Genomic DNA, 19,279 nt, shown 5'->3' with positions numbered 1-19,279 from the left:
CTCTGACTCTTACTGGTACAAAAATGTTTTCCAGTATTCAGCTTGTTTATTTCCTGTGCTTCCTGACACCTGTGAAAATGGTCCTTCTTCCTGTTGTTGTTGTGTCTGCCCAAGACAGGAATTTAAAAGCATGGGGTTTTTCAAGTGACACTCCGAAAGCTCTGGAATTTATACATGACACACAACTGCACATGCCCTGTCCTTGTTTTGGGAGCTAGTTAGAGAATGCTTCGTATCGTTTCAATCAACACTTCACCTCTAAACACTACGACAGAATTAAAATGTGGCCAGTCTGAATTTGTTTCTAAATCATAAATATGATGAACAGGGGTGTATCAGCATATCTGTATTATTATTATTTACAGGAACATTCATGATTTCCCAGTCCTCACATTTCCTTGACCAATAGCCATATAAAGCAGAAAGGATGAAGTTTCCTGAAAAAGACACAAATTACACTGCATGTGTGTTGGTTGTCAGTCCAAGGACAAGGTGACACACACAAACACACACATACATATAGGTATGGGACAGTCTGTGTGTGAAGGCAGTGAGCATTCACACATTCAAGTGCTTAGGCTCAAATGTTCCTGTCATTCCCCTGAGAACCGACCGGCCGAGGTCCCGCAACCAAACAAAGGACCCTGGAAAATAACAGGAAAGAGTTGGTGAGAAATACCCTTTATCTGACTCCCTGAACACGTCACTGCCGCCTCTGCAGAAACAAAGGTGCGTGAATGGAATAGTAAATAACACTGATTTACTGCAAATAGATGTTCTGGTATTTATACTTTGGCTCTGCCTCAACAGGTTGTTTATTGTAGCAGTGGACTGACAAACACTGCAAACAAGGAAATTAAGTGATGAGTTTGATTACACTGATTGCAGGTAATCAAAACTAAGCAACAACAAGCGCGTCGTGACCATCCTGGTCTGTTCAAATGACGTAAATTCGGTCGGATTAATCAACTCTTTTGGTTCTTTTAATCAATGGTTTCACTCGCTTTTTCTTTTTTTAACGGTTCTCAGAAACCTCACGTAGTAAACTGATAGCAGCAAAACAACAGGTCAGATCCTTGACCTTAGCGACCTGACAGATTTCTGACCCCTGGAGGGATTGTCTTTTCCATCATGACGTGACGTGAGGAGGAACATTCCCAAGCAGCGTTATCATCACACCTCCAGAATATGGAGACTTACTTTTAGTAGCCAACAAACAACACAAAGAAATAAATGACCTTTTTTTCATAATTGCTTGATATATTTATTCATGTAACTCTTTGCTTTAAGGACCTATTCTGTTACCTAAAGAATGGGGATACATTTTTTTTATTATTATTAATTTGGAAACAGTAAGGAATTTTCTGGCATTAGAAAAATGTTCTCCTGGCGAACGTCCTTTTTTTTTGCAGAAGTCAGAAATATTTACCATCAGTACATTTTGGTTCTTTTAATCAAAGTTTAATTCTATTGTATTCTATTGTATTCTATTCTATTTCCTTTACTCTCAGTTATGTGCACTAAACACTATCAGAACAAATGAGTCACAAATGTATCTTTCACAAGAAATGTTGACCACTAAAGTTGACAAGATACATTTTCCGTTAACTGGTTTTTAACAGCATGGCTGTAGATCGGGACCTCCCTCCTTGCATGTGCTTTTGTAAAGGATGTAGTGAGAGCAGCAGCAAGACACTGAGCAGAACACATATCAGGGACACTGATTAGGGTTAGGGGTTTGTAAACGTAAAAGGAAGTGGGTTGCTAAGCGGCTCGCAGATATTTAATGGTTGCAGGCAGAATAGAAGTTGAATTTGACTTAATCGCCTTTCTAATCTACTGCTAAGGTATTTACTCTATATCAAGGATTTTAAACTCATTTTACATTGTGGGCCACATGCAGTCCAGTTTGAGCTTAAGTGGACTGGACAAGTGAAACTCCCCTTTTTTCAGTGAAAATAAGTTGAATGACACATTTAATCCTTGACATACTGTAGCTTGATATAAGACAAAGAAGTGAAATTTCAACAGTACGCCTCAGTTGTTTTCTTCATAATGAAGAAATGTTGCTGTAGTAAATGAAAGAAATTTGTGAGCACCACTCTTTGGGCCGAAATTGTAAGGCTTAAATATGTTAAATCACAGACACAAGTTCTTGTAACTCATTGCCAAGACTGTCTTTTAATTATAAAACATAAGGTTTTTCTTAATTCAAAGCAAATATCCTATGTATTTATTTTTTACAGTGGATCCAAAAACAGACAAAGTTCACTTTGAGAGTTCACTTGTTCTCCCTGTTTTTATGTGGGTTCTCACCAGGTACTCCCACTTCCTCCCACAGTCCCCATTATGATAAAAAAAAAAAATGTAATTAAATTTTTTAAAAAGCTACAAATGAGAATTTTTTTAAATGCCCATTAAAAAGCTTTTAATTTTAGTGAACGTGAACAGAGTTTTGAAATACATAGATTCGTGATTATCCATTTTTGGAGAGACACATGGACCTCTGGTGGCTTCTTTTTGCACTGTCGGACCAAAATAAAAAGAGAAACATAAACACGCTTGCTGAAGTTCCTATTTCAAATGTTTTAGAGACCGCCAGCAGAGAGCACTATTGTATACAAAGAGAATGGTAACCTTACACCACTGATTTCGGATACATAATCATTACTTTTACCCAGGTGCTATTAGATATTTCAGGTACCTTAGCATATGTAGACATGTGCACTTCATGGAACTTAAGGTCAACTGGATTTTTGTAGTTCAAGAGAAAGAAGGAAAAGAAATGTTTCCTGTAGTTAGATAAATACGCTGCAAGAAGCGTGTGAGCAAACTCTTGCAGTGGAATGAACATGTCTTTTTGTGAGTGGGTGTGTTTGTGTGTCCATTTTTTTTTTAAACTTCCTTTCAAAACACCAGCACTCAGTATATTACAGAATGTGCCAAATGACTTTATAAGGAATGAATGCACCTCGAATTAAGGCTTCTGAATGGCACCACTTGTTTACTGTGCATGTTTAACTGGGGGGTTTAAATTAGCTGGCAATAGAGGAAGGTTGGAGGAAGATGAATTTTATCTTAACTGAAGGTGGTATGAAGGTGATGTAAATTTAAAACACAAGTGTGTGGGGGGAAAAAATGAGTGAAAATGTCAAAATTCAGATCAAAATTTTCATACACATTTTAACATCTTATCTGTCCACCCATCTGCTTGTTAAGTTCAACGGACACATTTCTGACATCTCAATGACATCACTGAATAGTAGCATCACAATCTCACATATTCACAGTAAAATACACAAAATATGGACCAAAAACTGCTGAGTGAAGGAGATGAAGTGAAAGGAAGCAGCAGCAATCCCAAGCTTATGTCATAAATAACCAACAACACCCAAATAATCACTGGCACAAACATAAAAAATGCAGTTACCTAAATATTAGAATATTATTTCCAATACTTGAATTTAAACACTTTCACTTTATTTTTGTCCAAAGCTCAACCCTGCCAGCACAAGCATGTGTGCATTCTTTTGTAGCCAGTCATACCTGCGGGCTAAAATGTGTTTTTTGTTTTTGCAAAATTCATTGGTAAGTTTGTTGCACTCAGATCTTCACATCGTGTTCCATTTTCATTTTCTTCTATAAATATGTCTCCTTCTCAAATGTTTTTGTCCTTGATAGAGCTTTGTGCATTCAGCTCCCTGTCATCAGAGACAGTGCTCAGGCACAGCTGTGCAGATACAGCACGTAAACTAAGCTATTTTTTCTCATACATTTAAGTTAACTAGGCAAAAAACAAGGTAGTAAACTGAAAAAACAGTTAATTTGGCTTGTTTGAACATAACCTCAGCAATGGCATCAGTCAGATATGTAGCCATTAACCTGGTTTCACAAGGATGAATGAGTGACACAGATCAAACAGACTAACAGATGAGCAGATATAATTTATCATGTCATACTTTGGTTTCTATATGCCATACAAATACAAACAGGGAGGTAACTTTGCTATGGTTTAATACTATGCTGTACAGCTGTTCTGACAAAGACATCTCATTATAGTATTTTTCCCTTCTTGTTCTAATCGACACTGTCATTGATTGTGTGATTTTTGGATAGAAATCAAGCAATAACTGATCTTTACCATTGGGGGGCAGTGTGAACAAGCTGTAAACACAGACATCCTTCAAAAGTGGCTCAAAGAGTTTCACTCAGAGTCAAAAAAGCACCAACATTATTCAACACTTGCCATTTATTTAAGTCATTTTTGCATTTGCCTTGTGTATTTTTGTTTTTTCCTCTCTGTCAGGACCGTTTGCCAACCAGTTACAACCTCTGTGTGTCTGCTTTGTGGCTTTGTGGGGTACTGATTATAGCCACTGAAGCTATATGGAGCATCTTGCATCCTTAGTTAGTGAGCTGGCATTTATTTCTGTAAAATGAGACCGTTTACTGGCTGTTTATCTGCTTTTGAGTCTAACACGTAAGCCTTTCTACCTTTCTGTAGAGGCTCTCTAGATTTTGCCAAACTAAACCTCATTATGATGCTAAAAGGGAAGTGCTCCCAGACACCTGCCCACTGTGGTCATCTACCCACTTACTGTCGCGACACACTGACTGGCAGAAGTTGAAGATCACTCAGCTACTGCTTTCATTCTTTGGGAATTTACACAAGGGGACATAAGTGAATAAGAAACTTACAAATGGAGAAATGAAGATGAAAAGCTGAAAAACAAATAACAAAAGCATTATTCCCATTCACAGCGAGTAGGTTCTTCTCAACAGAGATTCCTGCTGTCTGTCCAGAAGCCACCAGTCCAAAACCTCTGACTGCAAGGCCATGAGAACACACTGAGAAAAACTCATTCCCAGAGGCTTCCTCTGTGAAGATTCATCCATACTAATCTCATAAGTTGTCTATCAGATGAGGTCTCCCAGAATATCTCATGGGAGTAGATGCAGCTCCAGCTTGTTTACAGATGGCCACTTCCTACGTCACAAGGTCACACTGTTTCATGTTCAGCATTCCTCGTCCTGCAAATATAATTAAACACGCCGAGGGATGGCCGAGGACAGATGGCTCCGAGCGTGCTGTTGTTTGTTCCATTTTATTTAGTGAGATTTCTCATAAGGATGCTTAATTTTTGGAAAGTGATTAGATTTTATTACAAAGCAGGAATTCTGTTTATTTTTGATTGCCAGATATTAAAAAGCTTTGTTTTTTTTTATTATTACTGAATTAGATGGACAAGAGCTTTAAAAATAAAGCTAAATGATTGCTGTGCCAACAGTCTTTAGTCATCTGATTAGCAATTTGTGAGAAAATGCTTCTTAAAAATGGTGCTCTAGTGTCAACACTGATGTCAGCATTTTAACACGCTGCTGTTTATCAGTAAGAGTGGGTGCCCCCAACCTTGGTGTGTGCAGAAGCCCCACCCACCTGCTGTTCACACCTTGTGTTTTGTGAGGGATGGCCACTTCGAAGAAAGAGAGGGTGAGGGTAGTTAAAAGGGCTTCTTTCAGATAGCAACTGATAAATAAGACTTATTTTCACAACCGTGAGCCATGCAAAGCTACTCTAGCAGAATACAAAACTATAGATGTGAAGTTTAAAATGAGCAAAGTCGCCTTGACTTAGAAGTTTGACTAAAACCATCAGTAACAGTGATGATCACAACATGAACATCTGTAGAAAAAAATCACAGCGATGCAATTTACTTGACTTTAACTGGCTCTAAAAGTGTCAACTTCATTACAACCCAGAAAGGAAATATAAGTGAATTTCAACCTCTGGGGACTGAAATTTTATTACAAAGCATTTGCAGTTCTGTTGAGATATTTCACTCCAAAGTGAAGCAGAGGACAAGCTAATGTTCCCATAAGTGGAGCCTTGCGGCCCGGATGGCTAATGACCAGAGAATTATGATCACAATTTAATGATTGGTGCTAAACAGGTCGTGGATCTCTCTCTCTCTCTTGCCCACAGCCAGCTAATAGATAATAAAGAAAGGCCTGAGCCTTCACTTGACCCTCTACTATGTCAGGAACCCAGCTGGGACCTTGCTTGTTGATATTATCTCCTCCACAGTTGTCAGCACTTCATTTAAAGTTCTCCGTCACCTCACTCAACCAGCTCCTCCGCAGGACTGCACCACCACAACAGGTCAAATTTGCCCGCATCTTATTACCTGTGAGTTTGCAAACAAACTCATCATCATGCAGATGATTTGATTTTGAGGAAGTAATTATTGTGGGCACACCAGCTACCTCCTACACAGACTGGAATTTGCGTCTCTCCGTTGGTAATGAGCACCTTTTGCAGGCTCAGGGGATAAATTGGGAATTCATAAATGCTGGTCCTGTGGTGATAACAAATAATGTAGTTTGCATGACCAGTTCTGTAAATTATGCATTTGAGCTTGAAATTTTTTTTTTCTTTCAAATGCAAAAAATTAATCTATTCCTTTACTGACATTGTGCTATTATGCTATGGGGTATGAAATAGCCAGTGCATATTTTTTTTTATCACCAATTTTAAATTAAATGTTTGATATTTATTGATTCATTCAGTCATCACATATTGCACAGACCATGCAAACAAATCATTTAAGTACGGAAGCTATTTTACAAATAGTGATACAAATGGTAAGCTCATTGAAGATAGCCTTCCCTCCAAGTAGAAAAAAGTAAATAACATAAACAAACAGATGAGCAGCAATATTTGTTCATGTAACCTAAAAAAGTGGCTTAGTGTGATCATAACCAGCCTTGTTAGCAAGCCGTGTTGCTCTTTATTGTAAAATATGCTGAATAAGAAGCATAATGATGGGAAATTACCACACAACTCAGACGTTCTGCCTGCAGGAGCACAGATACAGTGATTCAGACTGTGACAGCTCATGCGATCTCATCCCAGGCACTACTTTATTTGTAAATTACAGAATGAAAAACGCCTCCTCACCAGAATTAGCTAATGCAGCACCATGAATTTAGGAAAAAAAAACATCAACAACTTTTTGACCACCCCCCAAAAAAGCAACACTTTCCAGGGGCTATGTATACAGCTGGGCTGGGACCAAAGTGAGGACAGAGTGACTGAATAAATGTTTGCTGAGCTGCCTGCACGCAGTCGTTTGTACATGTCATGTTGAAGACCCCGTAAAACTCTGGGTGTGTATGCACGCTGGATTAGTCACAGATGGTGTGTGGAAAAGTCGAGATTTTTTCTGTTTATTCTGCATTATAAGCCTGCTGTGGGAAATTTCCTGGCTGTTGAAATTTTAAGATGAGCAGCACAAGTTTCAAAACTGCTGGTTACTTTGCTCTGTATGCTGAAATAAAAGAGAAAGTCAACTGAGGCACTGCTCAGTCGGAGCTCTCCCTCGTTCTTTGAGACTTCCTCAAACATGATTTCTCTCTCTGTATCACACACACACACACACACACACACACACACACACACACACACACACACACACACACACACACACACACACACACACACACACACTCCTCCCCTCCCTGCCTCCTCCTCCTCCACCTCTCTGTACCAACACACACTGCTGTCTTACACCGAGCGTGAGCGCCTCAGCAGCCGGGATGACTGGAGGAGCTGGGACTGCAGATACTGCGGTGCTGAGAAAGACGGCGTGAGCGCGTTTGTGTGCGTGTGCACGTGCCTGGGCGGACTCCACAGCTGTAATGGTGCCCCGTGTGTGTGTGACTGTGCTGACCGCAACAGTCATCCTGTCCAACAGCGGAGACTTTCTCAGCGTGCAGATGGTGTGAGCAGTCAGGGGAAAAGTTTCTAACAGCTCGACTGAGTCTCGGCTAACTCAATCCACACTGCACACACACTCATACATTGTGCCAGTCCAGGAGGGGAGCAACAACAACAGCAGCAGCAGCTGAGCATGAGGACAACTTGAGCTTGTGTGTGAGCGGGATTTGTCTTGTAGTTGATTGATTGACCTGTCGCTGAAGAGGATACGGTGTCTGGGCATCACCACACATCCGAGCTGTGAGATTCAACAGGGCTGCTCGTTTGAAAGGTGAGTCCGTTCAGTAAATCTGTTGACTCTTTGTTATGATTATGAAAATGCTGTAAGCAAAACGGACACTTTGTTACTATGTATTTATATTTCAGTCATAACAGGCATTCTTCACCTTAGACTACAGCACAGTAAATATGGCATGTGGTCTTGCTTTGGCACATTTTTAAAGCGGCATCGCTGGGTTAATGGCTCATTAAAGTGATTTATTGTGTGAAGTAGTTACACCTGCGGTGACTGCCATGTTGAGCAACGGAAACGTCAAATGCACGACTTCTGAGCTGCTGTGAATCTGTGCATTAACGCGCAAAACTGTCTTTAAGCTGTAGTCTTTTTCCATTAGCTCCGTTATTGTCTAAAAGCTACACATGTGTGGCTGAAATATGAAATTAGGAGCATGTGTGGCAATTGTTGTTGGAAGGCCGGGAAGCATTAAACTTCAGCATTAAACTTTCGGGAAAAATTAGTAAGTGTCAGGTTTTGTTATGCCGTACAGTTAAACCAATAGAATAATCTTTAAAATGGTAAGACTGTTGCTTATGACCTCAGTTCTGAGTACTTTTGACTGTAGCACGTAGAAGTTTGTCTATCTGTGGATGGATTTGATTTATGGTAAAAACACATCTTACATGTTTGCCTGATTTCAAAGATTGATGTGGTTTTACATTATTGAGTGAAGTGTGCCAGGAGTACAGGGACAAAGGGGAGTAGGGTCTGCATTCCCATACACATTTTAAGCCCTTGTCCCACATTAGTTTTCATTTTTGTATAATTAACTTCTCATATGAAAATAACCAATTGTTATATTTCTTTTTATCCTAAATCCTATATTCTTTTCAAATATTCTGGACCAAGAACACCTTGGCATCTTGGCTGGTACGATTTGATCACAAGATAGTCAGTACTGTTTGGAAACATTTTTGAACTGGTGTGTGTGTGTGTGTGTGTGTGTGTGTGTGTGTGTGTGTGTGTGTGTGTGTGTGTGTGTGTGTGTGTGTGTGTGTGTGTGTGTGTGTGTGTGTGTGTGTGTGTGTGTGTGTGTGTGAGAGAGAGAGAGAGAGAGAGAGAATGTCACTCATTCCAGCTTACTAAAATGGAAAAAGCAGTCAACAAAGAGAGGAACGTGGTGGAGAAAAGAAAGAGTTAAAGGGATCATGGCAGAACATCGGTAAAACAGAAGTGTGAATGGAAAAGAAATACATGAGAGCAAACCAGTAGAAGGAAGGATGATGACTCCCGTGTGTCAGGAATGTCTACAGCTCACAAGCTGTGCTGCTGGAAAGCTCAGGGATCAGGTTCCCCGTGTCAGCTGCTGTGCGGGACTGTTCCCAGGTCTAGCCATGTAATGTCTGTTTACTGAAGAGGGTGTGGGGACCAGAAGGACTGAACTGCAGCAAATCTAGAGTTCAGATTGGAAGTCCTATAGCTAAAGGTGTTTTTTTGTTTGTTTGTTTTTGTTTAATTTTCTTCATGTTTTGGAAAAAAAGATTAAATCAAGTAGACACGGCTAATCTTTATATTCAAACTGACAATTTGCTATTTTTGTTTTGTTGCCAGGCACAGCATCTTGTGTGACATTTATGGAGGTTATAATGCAGAGTCAGCATAAACTCCTTCCAGCAAACATCACTAGTGAAAATGACTGTGGTCACTGGGCGCTGTTTTCACTTTGCCCCTCTCACCTGGCAGCGTATGATCTTGCATGGCGTCCTTTTTTTCCCCATCAGGAAAATATCCTCTTCATATACTGTAGAGACAGCCAAATTAATAGTATTGTCATTCAGTTGTCACAGTGTCAAAAACGTGTGAGATGAGTCAGGGGTCAATGTGAAGTCTTCACCTTCATCTCTCCACATGGTTGCTGCTCTGTTCCCAGACATACTGTGACACATGGCATGGAGGGAAACGAGTGTGTGTGTATGTATGTGTGTGGGTGGGTGGGGGGTATGCTAATGAAATGAGTGTATCATACCACAAAGCCAGCATAGTGGAGAACGAGGGGCACACATCGTGTCTAAATTGTTGTGTAGACAAAACAGATGCTGACTCGTCACACTGATTCATAAAATAAAGCCAGTTTATTGGGAACTCCAAGAAATTCCTCTTCAAGAACTGACCCTTAGTGTTTGTGATATATTACACTGCTCACCTCGCCTCCTTGCTTCTCGTCTCGCTTCCATCCATCCATCCATCTTTCTGCATGACTCACAATGACTTGTGTGGGTAGTAAGCAATCATTGATGTTTCTTACCCTATAATGAAAGACAGCTCCTCAGATACTGAACTCCCTGTAACCCCGTCCCACGTTAAATCACCGTAGGCCTAAATTGTGTGAGTGTTGGATGGAGCAATGGATTATTATCCTTATTTATTTTTTTCACATGTGTGCGAGTACTTCCATCTGTGACTGCTCTGAAGCCCTTCCTCTTTCACATCCTTTCCGGTGATTAGCACAGCAACAGCGCAGCAAGCAGCATGCCGTCCTCTCACCTCTGTGACTTTATAACAGAAGTCTAATAGAAACAGACTGCTCTCGAGGTAGCAGCTTTGGCAGCCGAGGGTTATATTTGTCTTTAACACATGCTGGTCACAGAGGCCCTCTGCGTTTCGAGAGAGGGGGTGAGGGTGGTTAGAGATATTTAAAGAGTTGATGGCACTGACTGGTAATGCAAGTTCATGTTTCATCTTGCGTGTTTTGTGGTCTTTTGTGCTGTTAGCACAGTTAGTACATATTCATGTGAACAAAAAAATCTAAATGTAGCTTCATGACACACAGTCTGTCAGTTCAGGGTGGAGTCGCTCACCTGTCAATCATGGTGAAGACAGAGAAAGGGAGATGAGCCATTGCTGCTTTATATTTTTGTTCTTGGACTACTGATTTACATGACCCAAGGAAAGTTGGCTCTGGTTTTACTGGCAAGCACCAGGTTCAAAGTAGGTTACAGCTGCTGAAAATGCAGAACTGAGGACTGGTGACAGACTGATGGTAATGGCAGTGCTTGCTGCAATGTGCAATGACACCAATGAAGAATTTATCTCTTCTGTTTATCAGTGAATCATTAATACTTCAAGCTGGGGAATATTTACTTAGCTGAGACTGTCAGTGACCTTTTATATCATAGGTGTCAAACTCTGGCCCGCGGGCCAAATTTGGCCCGCAGCGTAATTACATTTGGCCATACCAAATTACTATTAGAGCTGGCCTACTGGTATTATACAGCTAATATATATATTGTTTAGTATTAAGCTTTGCTTGTTCCATATTCAGTCCATAAGAAAAGATTCATTCTTATATCTGGAGGAAGGTTTTTTTTCCAATAAATATCAATTTTGGCCCACTTTGTATTTGAGTCTGTTTTATATGAACAAATAAGTCACAACAGGTTTTGAAAGGTTTTGAAAAATGTGATTTTCTTAGAAACCTGAGGAGCTTATTATTTCTATTATTATTTGTCTTGTCATTTAATTCATAGAAAATGTCTTTTTTTTGTGAAATGTCTATAGGTGACAGTGAAAAACAGGACCCTTGATATGTTTGTACTAGTTTATCTTTTTCTTAATACTTTGTAGTATCAATGGCAGTGGGGGAAATCTTCATCAATAGTTCAGATCTATGCACATTTTCCAAAACCTTCCGGTGGACCGGTTTGTAGTCTGTGCTGGGCCGCTTCTGGGCCCTGGGCATTATGCTTGAGACGCCTATTTTAAAAACTAAGCACATGACGAGCACAAGTACAGAAGCAGGACGAGTTCTAGATGTAGGGTTAGCTGGGTTTGGATGCTTGACTACACAGGAACTGTCCCTTATGTGTCCTGCAACAACTAAAGCTTGACTGCAAAAGTACATGGTTGGTAATTTGCCTGATATCACTGCACAGATTTCAGTGTTAGTAGATGTGCTTAAACATTAACATTTCATCCTCATGCTTTGTGGCAGCCGCAGAGTGGGAAAGTCAGTAGTTCTAACTTTGTTGAATCCAATTACCTCTCAGCAGTGCTCTGGGCTGCTGTTGTGACCAGTCACTTCCTGTGGTGGCCCATGTGGCAGAATTTTCTGCCAAGACCAAAAAGTTCAACCATTTATGCAATTATCTCTATAGTTCCAATAAGCAGAGGGTGGAATATCCTTGTTTTCTACAGCCCAAATATATCTTTTGCTAGCTCTTTTGTAGTCTTTATCTGCAAGAAAAGCAGAACTTTAATTTCCCAAAGGAAGAGCCACACAGTGCAGCAAGGCCTCAATCTTCCTTTCTTCCAAACTAGTTCAGTTCAAATAAAGACATGTCAAACAGCAGCTAAGGCTTTTTTGTGTGCTCTTAGCTTCAGTAGTTTCCCATATGGGGAACAAACAGTGTGTGTAAGCAGTGAAAACTAGCAACCTCCTGATGCTGTGAGACCAGTCCTGTGTAGACAGGAAGGTCTCTGGTGTCACATTTCAGAGACTTTACAGCCTTGGTCACCTTTCTTTCGACCTCTTAGATATCTTTATTTCATAGCGCATGGCTATACTGTTATCCAACATATGGTACATATGACATCACTTAAAACTTGGCCAGCTAATGTGTAAAAGTTGCCATAACTTTATTTATGGCTGTATATGTTGAAGCCTTAGCGGCAAGCTAAACATAGAGCCCCTTTTTGTTTTTATCACATGGTTATGTACTATGAAACAATGCTTTATTGTACCACTTGGTACCTTTCTGCCTGCTTCAGAAAATAGCTGTCAACACTTATGATATATCTGCTGCCTGTATTTTTATTATTTCATTGACAGATGTATATTTTTAAATCAACAAAGTCCATGAAGCTGATGCAACCTGGCTCAGTTTCCCATGGACAAAGACTGCCTATTAATACGTCTGTGCTCAATAAGGGACCAGCACTGATGGTGTTTTGAAAGACTTCTTCTCACTTCAACACAGAGAAATCAGTCTCTGCTTTTTTTTCTGCTTGAGTTGTGTGCTCTCAGTTCATTCATTTTTATCGGACTGCCTGAGAACCACAGATATGTTGCACCCTGCTAAGAAATTATAGTGCATGCTGCACAACCTTAGAAGGACAGCACGAAGATATCTACAGCTCAGCACTCTGAGTGTGCGGGTGTGTCTGTGTGTGTGTGCATGCGTGTGAAATATATACAAAGCTGATGTTTACAGTGAAGGTCAGGGTGTTTTTTCTTCATCATGGGCAAAGTTCTCAGGCATGTTATGAGAAAATTCTAGCATCGTGTTAAGTACAAGGCACCTTGAATGTTCCCTGTTGGATGAAACAGAAGTAATGTTAGCAATGAAATACAATCTAGTAGGCATGACAGATGGTAGTTTGGATTAAAGCCTCACTGATATATTGTTTGACCATAATTAGCTGTTGAAACTGAAAAATTGACATACATCTAGTAGATACTAGAATGAATATATATATATATATACAGGGAGTGCAGAATTATTAGGCAAGTTGTATTTTTGAGGAATAATTTTAATATTGAACAACAACCATGTTCTCAATGAACCCAAAAAACTCATTAATATCAAAGCTGAATGTTTTTGGAAGTAGTTTTTAGTTTGTTTTAGTTTTAGCTATTTTAGGGGGATATCTGTGTGTGCAGGTGACTATTACTGTGCATAATTATTAGGCAACTTAACAAAAAACAAATATATACCCATTTCAATTATTTATTTTTACCAGTGAAACCAATATAACATCTCCACATTCACAAATATACATTTCTGACATTCAAAAACAAAACAAAAACAAATCAGCGACCAATATAGCCACCTTTCTTTGCAAGGACACTCAAAAGCCTGCCATCCATGGATTCTGTCAGTGTTGTGATCTGTTCACCATCAACATTGCGTGCAGCAGCAACCACAGCCTCCCAGACACTGTTCAGAGAGGTGTACTGTTTTCCCTCCTTGTAAATCTCACATTTGATGATGGACCACAGGTTCTCAATGGGGTTCAGATCAGGTGAACAAGGTGGCCATGTCATTAGTTTTTCTTCTTTTATACCCTTTCTTGCCAGCCATGCTGTGGAGTACTTGGACGCGTGTGATGGAGCATTGTCCTGCATGGAAATCATGTTTTTCTTGAAGGATGCAGACTTCTTCCTGTACCACTGCTTGAAGAAGGTGTCTTCCAGAAACTGGCAGTAGGACTGGGAGTTGAGCTTGACTCCATCCTCAACCCAAAAAGGCCCCACAAGCTCATCTTTGATGATACCAGCCCAAACCAGTACTCCACCTCCACCTTGCTGGCGTCTGAGTCAGACTGGAGCTCTCTGCCCTTTACCAATCCAGCCACGGACCCATCCATCTGGCCCATCAAGACTCACTCTCATTTCATCAGTCCATAAAACCTTAGAAAAACCAGTCTTGAGATATTTCTTGGCCCAGTCTTGACGTTTCAGCTTGTGTGTCTTGTTCAGTGGTGGTCGTCTTTCAGCCTTTCTTACCTTGGCCATGTCTCTGAGTATTGCACACCTTGTGCTTTTGGGCACTCCAGTGATGTTGCAGCTCTGAAATATGGCCAAACTGGTGGCAAGTGGCATCTTGGCAGCTGCACGCTTGACTTTTCTCAGTTCATGGGCAGTTACTTTGCGCCTTGGTTTTTCCACACGCTTCTTGCGACCCTGTTGACTATTTTGAATGAAACGCTTGATTGTTCGATGATCACGCTTCAGAAGCTTTGCAATTTTGAGACTGCTGCATCCCTCTGCAAGATATCTCACTATTTTTTACTTTTCTGAGCCTGTCAAGTCCTTCTTTTGACCCATTTTGCCAAAGGAAAGGACGTTGCCTAATAATTATGCACACCTGATATAGGGTGTTGATGTCATTAGACCACACCCCTTCTCATTACAGAGATGCACATCACCTATTATGCTTAATTGGTAGTAGGCTTTCGAGCCTATACAGCTTGGAGTAAGACAACATACATGAAGAGGATGATGTGGACAAAATACTCATTTGCCTAATAATTCTGCACTCCCTGTATATATATATATATATATATATATATATATATATATATATATATATATATATATATATATATATATATATATATACACTCAACAAAAATATAAACGCAACACTTTTGTTTTTGCTCCCATTCCCCATGGGATGGACGTAGAGACCTAAAATTCATTCCAGATACACAATATAACCATCCCTCCCAAACAGTGGTCACAAATCAGTCCAAATGTGTGGTAGTGGGCACATCTGCCATATTGAGATAATCCATCCCACCTCACAGGTGTGCCACATCAGGATGCTGATCTGACATCATGAGTAGTGCACAGGTGTACCTCAGACTGCCCACAACAAAAGGCCACCCTGGAATGTGCAGTTTTGTCTCACAGCAAAATGCCACAGATGCCACAAGCAATGAGGGAGCGTGCAATTGGCATGCTGACAGCAGGAATGTCAACCAGATCTGTCGCCCGTGCATTGAATGTTCATTTCTCAACCATAAGCCGTCTCCACAGGCGTTTCAGAGAACATGGCAGCACATCCAACCGGCCTCACAACCGCAGACCTCGTGTAACCACACCAGCCCAGGACCTCGACATCCAGGTTCACCTCCAAGATCGTCTGAGACCAGCCACCCAGACAGCTGCTGGAACAATTGGTTTGCACAACCAAACAATTTCCGCACAAACTGTCAGAAACCATCTCAGGGACGCTCAACTGCATGCCCGTCGTCCTCATCGGGGTCTTGACCTGACTCCAGCTCGTCGCCGTAACAGACTTGTGTGGGCAAATGCTCACATTCGATGGCGTCTGGCACGTTGGAGAGGTGTGCGCTTCACGGATGAATCATGGTTCACATTGTTCAGGGCAGATGGCAGCTGAGAATGTCCCAGTTCTTGCATGGCCAGCATACTCACCGGACATGTCACCCATTGAGCATGTTCGGGATGTGCTTGACCGGCGTATACGACAGCGTGTACCAGTTCCCACGAATATCCAACAACCTCGCACAGCCATTGAAGTGGAGTGGACCAACATTCCACAGGCCACAATTGACAATCTGATAGACTCCATGCAACGATGTGTTGCACTGCATGAGGCAAATGGTGGTCACACCAGATACTGACCGGTTCTGGGTCCCCAGACCCCCAATAGCGCAAAAACTGCACATTCCAGGGTGGCCTTTTGTTGTGGGCAGTCTGAGGTACACCTGTGCACTACTCATGATGTCAGATCAGCATCCTGATGTGGCACACCTGTGAGGTGGGATGGATTATCTCAATATGGCAGATGTGCCCACTACCACACATTTGGACTGATTTGTGACCACTGTTTGGGAGGGATGGTTATATTGTGTATCTGGAATGAATTTTAGGTCTCTATGTCCATCCCATGGGGAATGGGAGCAGTAACAAAAGTGTTGCGTTTATATTTTTGTTGAGTGTATGTATGTATATATATATATATATATATATATATATATATATATATATATATATATGTATATATATAAAAACACCCAGCACGCCCCTGCGGGCGGTTTATCCTTCAAGCTCGGGTCCTCTACCAGAGGCCTGGGAGCTTGAGGGTCCTGCGCAGTATCTTAGCTGTTCCCAGGACTGCGCTCTTCTGGACAGAGATCTCCGATGTTGTTCCCGGGATCTGCTGGAGCCACTCGCCTAGCTTGGGAGTCACCGCACCTAGTGCTCCGATTACCACGGGGACCACCGTTACCTTCACCCTCCACATCCTCTCGAGCTCTTCTCTGAGCCCTTGGTATTTCTCCAGCTTCTCGTGTTCCTTCTTCCTGATATTGCTGTCATTCGGAACCGCTACATCGATCACTACGGCCGTCTTCTTCTGTTTGTCTACCACCACTATGTCCGGTTGGTTAGCCACCACCATTTTGTCCGTCTGTATCTGGAAGTCCCACAGGATCTTAGCTCGGTCATTCTCCACCACCCTTGGGGGCATCTCCCATTTTGACCTCGGGACTTCCAGGTTATACTCGGCACAGATGTTCCTGTACACTATGCCGGCCACTTGGTTATGGCGTTCCATGTATGCCTTGCCTGCTAGCATCTTGCACCCTGCTGTTATGTGCTGGATTGTCTCTGGGGCATCTTTACACAGCCTGCACCTGGGGTCTTGCCTGGTGTGATAGACCCCAGCCTCTATGGATCTTGTGCTCAGAGCTTGTTCTTGTGCTGCCATGATTAGTGCCTCTGTGCTGTCTTTCAGTCCAGCTTTGTCCAGCCACTGGTAGGATTTCTGGATATCAGCCACCTCCTCTATCTGCCGGTGGTACATACCGTGCAGGGGCCTGTCCTTCCATGATGGTTCCTCGTCTCCCTCCTCTTTCTTGGGTTTCTGCTGCCTGAGGTATTCACTGAGCACTCGGTCAGTTGGGGCCATCTTCCCAATGTATTCTTGGATGTTCGTTGTCTCATCCTGGACTGTGGTGCTGACACTCACCAGTCCCCGGCCCCCTTCCTTCCGCTTAGCGTACAGCCTCAGGGTGCTGGACTTGGGGTGAAACCCTCCATGCATGGTAAGGAGCTTTCTTGTCTTTATGTCAGTGGCTTCTATCTCCTCCTTTGGCCAGCCTATTACCCCAGCAGGGTACCTGATCACGGGCAGGGCGTACGTGTTGATGGCCCAGATCTTGTTCTTACCATTCAGCTGACTCCTCAGGACTTGCCTGACCCTCTGCAGGTACTTGGTGGTTGCAGCTTTTCTAGCGGCCTCTTCATGGTTCCCATTCGTCTGCGGGATCCCCAAGTACTTGTAACTGTCCTCTATGTCTGCAATGTTGCTTTCTGGTAGTTCAATCCCCTCAGTTCTGACTACCTTCCCTCTCTTTGTTACCATCCGACTACACTTCTCCAGTCCGAACGACATTCCAATGTCATTGCTGTATAGCCTGGTAGTGTGGATCAGTGAATCGATGTCTCGTTCACTCTTGGCATACAGCTTGATGTCATCCATGTACAGGAGGTGGCTGACAACTGCTCCGTTCCGTAGTCGGTATCCGTAGCCAGTCTTGTTAATGATCTCACTGAGGGGGTTCAGGCCTATGCAGAACAGCAGTGGGGACAGAGCATCTCCTTGGTAGATCCCGCACTTGATGGTGACTTGTGCTATGGGCTTGGAGTTGGCCTCTAGTGTTGTACGCCACATCCCCATTGAGTTCCTGATGAAGGCTCTTAGGGTCCCATTGATCTTGTACAATTCTAGGCATTCCAGTATCCAGCTGTGGGGCATTGAGTCATAGGCCTTCTTGTAATCAATCCAGGCAGTGCACAGGTTGGTCAGTATGGTCTTGCAGTCTCGGCTGACTGTTCTGTCTACCAGTAGCTGGTGTTTTGCGCCTCTGGTATTCTTGCCAATTCCTTTCTGTGTCCCGCTCATGTATTGACCCATGTGCCTGTTCATCTTAGCCGATATGATGCCTGACAGGAGCTTCCATGTAGTACTGAGGCAGGTTATTGGTCGGTAGTTGGAGGGGACCGGTCCCTTCTTGGGGTCCTTGGGGATCAGGACCATCCGGCCTTCAGTTAGCCATTCCGGGTGTCTCTCGTTAACTAGCAGCTGGTTCATTTGTGCTGCCAGACGCTCGTGGAGTGCAGTCAGCTTCTTCAGCCAGTAGGCGTGAACCATGTCGGGCCCTGGTGCTGTCCAACTCTTCATACTGGAGACCCTTTCTTGGATATCTGCCACTGTGATGGTTACTGGACCCTGTTCAGGGAGGTCGCTGTGGTCTGCCCTCAGATCCTCTAGCCACTGAGCATTGCCGTTATGGGTTGCATCCTTCTCCCATATGCTCTTCCAGTATTGCTCCGTCTCCAGCCTTGGTGGTGCTGTTCTCTTATTGTTCCCTTGCCACTGAGAGTACACCTTTGCTGGTTCTGTGGAGAACAGCTGGTTTATTCTCCTGCCTTCTATCTCTCTGGTGTACCTCCTCAAGCGGCTGGCCAAGGCTGTGAGTCTTTGCTTGGCAGTTTCCAAGGCCTCAGGTATGGACAGCTTGCTGTATTTCTTAGGCACCTTATTTGTCGCACCTTTCTGCAACTCCGTTAGTTGGCTAACCTCCCTCCGTGCTACTTTGATCTTGCCCTCTAGCCTCCTTCTCCATGGAGGGTACTGCCCCTTGTCACTGTTCAACTTGTAGCCAAGCATCTCACTGATCACTGCTGCCGTATTGTAGATCAGCTTGTTAGTGTCGGTAATCGTGGTTGTAGGTATTGCCCGTAGTGCTGC

At 42.5% G+C, this 19,279-nt stretch overlaps 1 protein-coding gene across 1 annotated transcript in view; it reads left to right on the top strand.

The window, feature by feature from the left end:
* The first annotated feature begins 7,583 nt into the window (after window positions 1–7,583).
* The window catches only part of arhgap24 (Rho GTPase activating protein 24), an 86,605-nt gene continuing 74,909 nt past the window's right edge, over window positions 7,584–19,279 (top strand). Inside the window, exon 1 of the mRNA XM_080875447.1 lies at window positions 7,584–8,048. The gene's annotated coding sequence lies outside the window, so the exon portion shown is untranslated. The remainder of the gene's footprint in view (window positions 8,049–19,279) is intronic.

Source organism: Rhamphochromis sp. 'chilingali', assembly GCF_963969265.1.
Source record: "Rhamphochromis sp. 'chilingali' genome assembly, chromosome: 2".
Taxonomy (NCBI): domain Eukaryota; kingdom Metazoa; phylum Chordata; class Actinopteri; order Cichliformes; family Cichlidae; genus Rhamphochromis; species Rhamphochromis sp. 'chilingali'.
The sequence above is the reverse complement of the archived record's forward strand: the minus strand, read 5'-3'. Positions and strand labels throughout refer to the sequence as shown.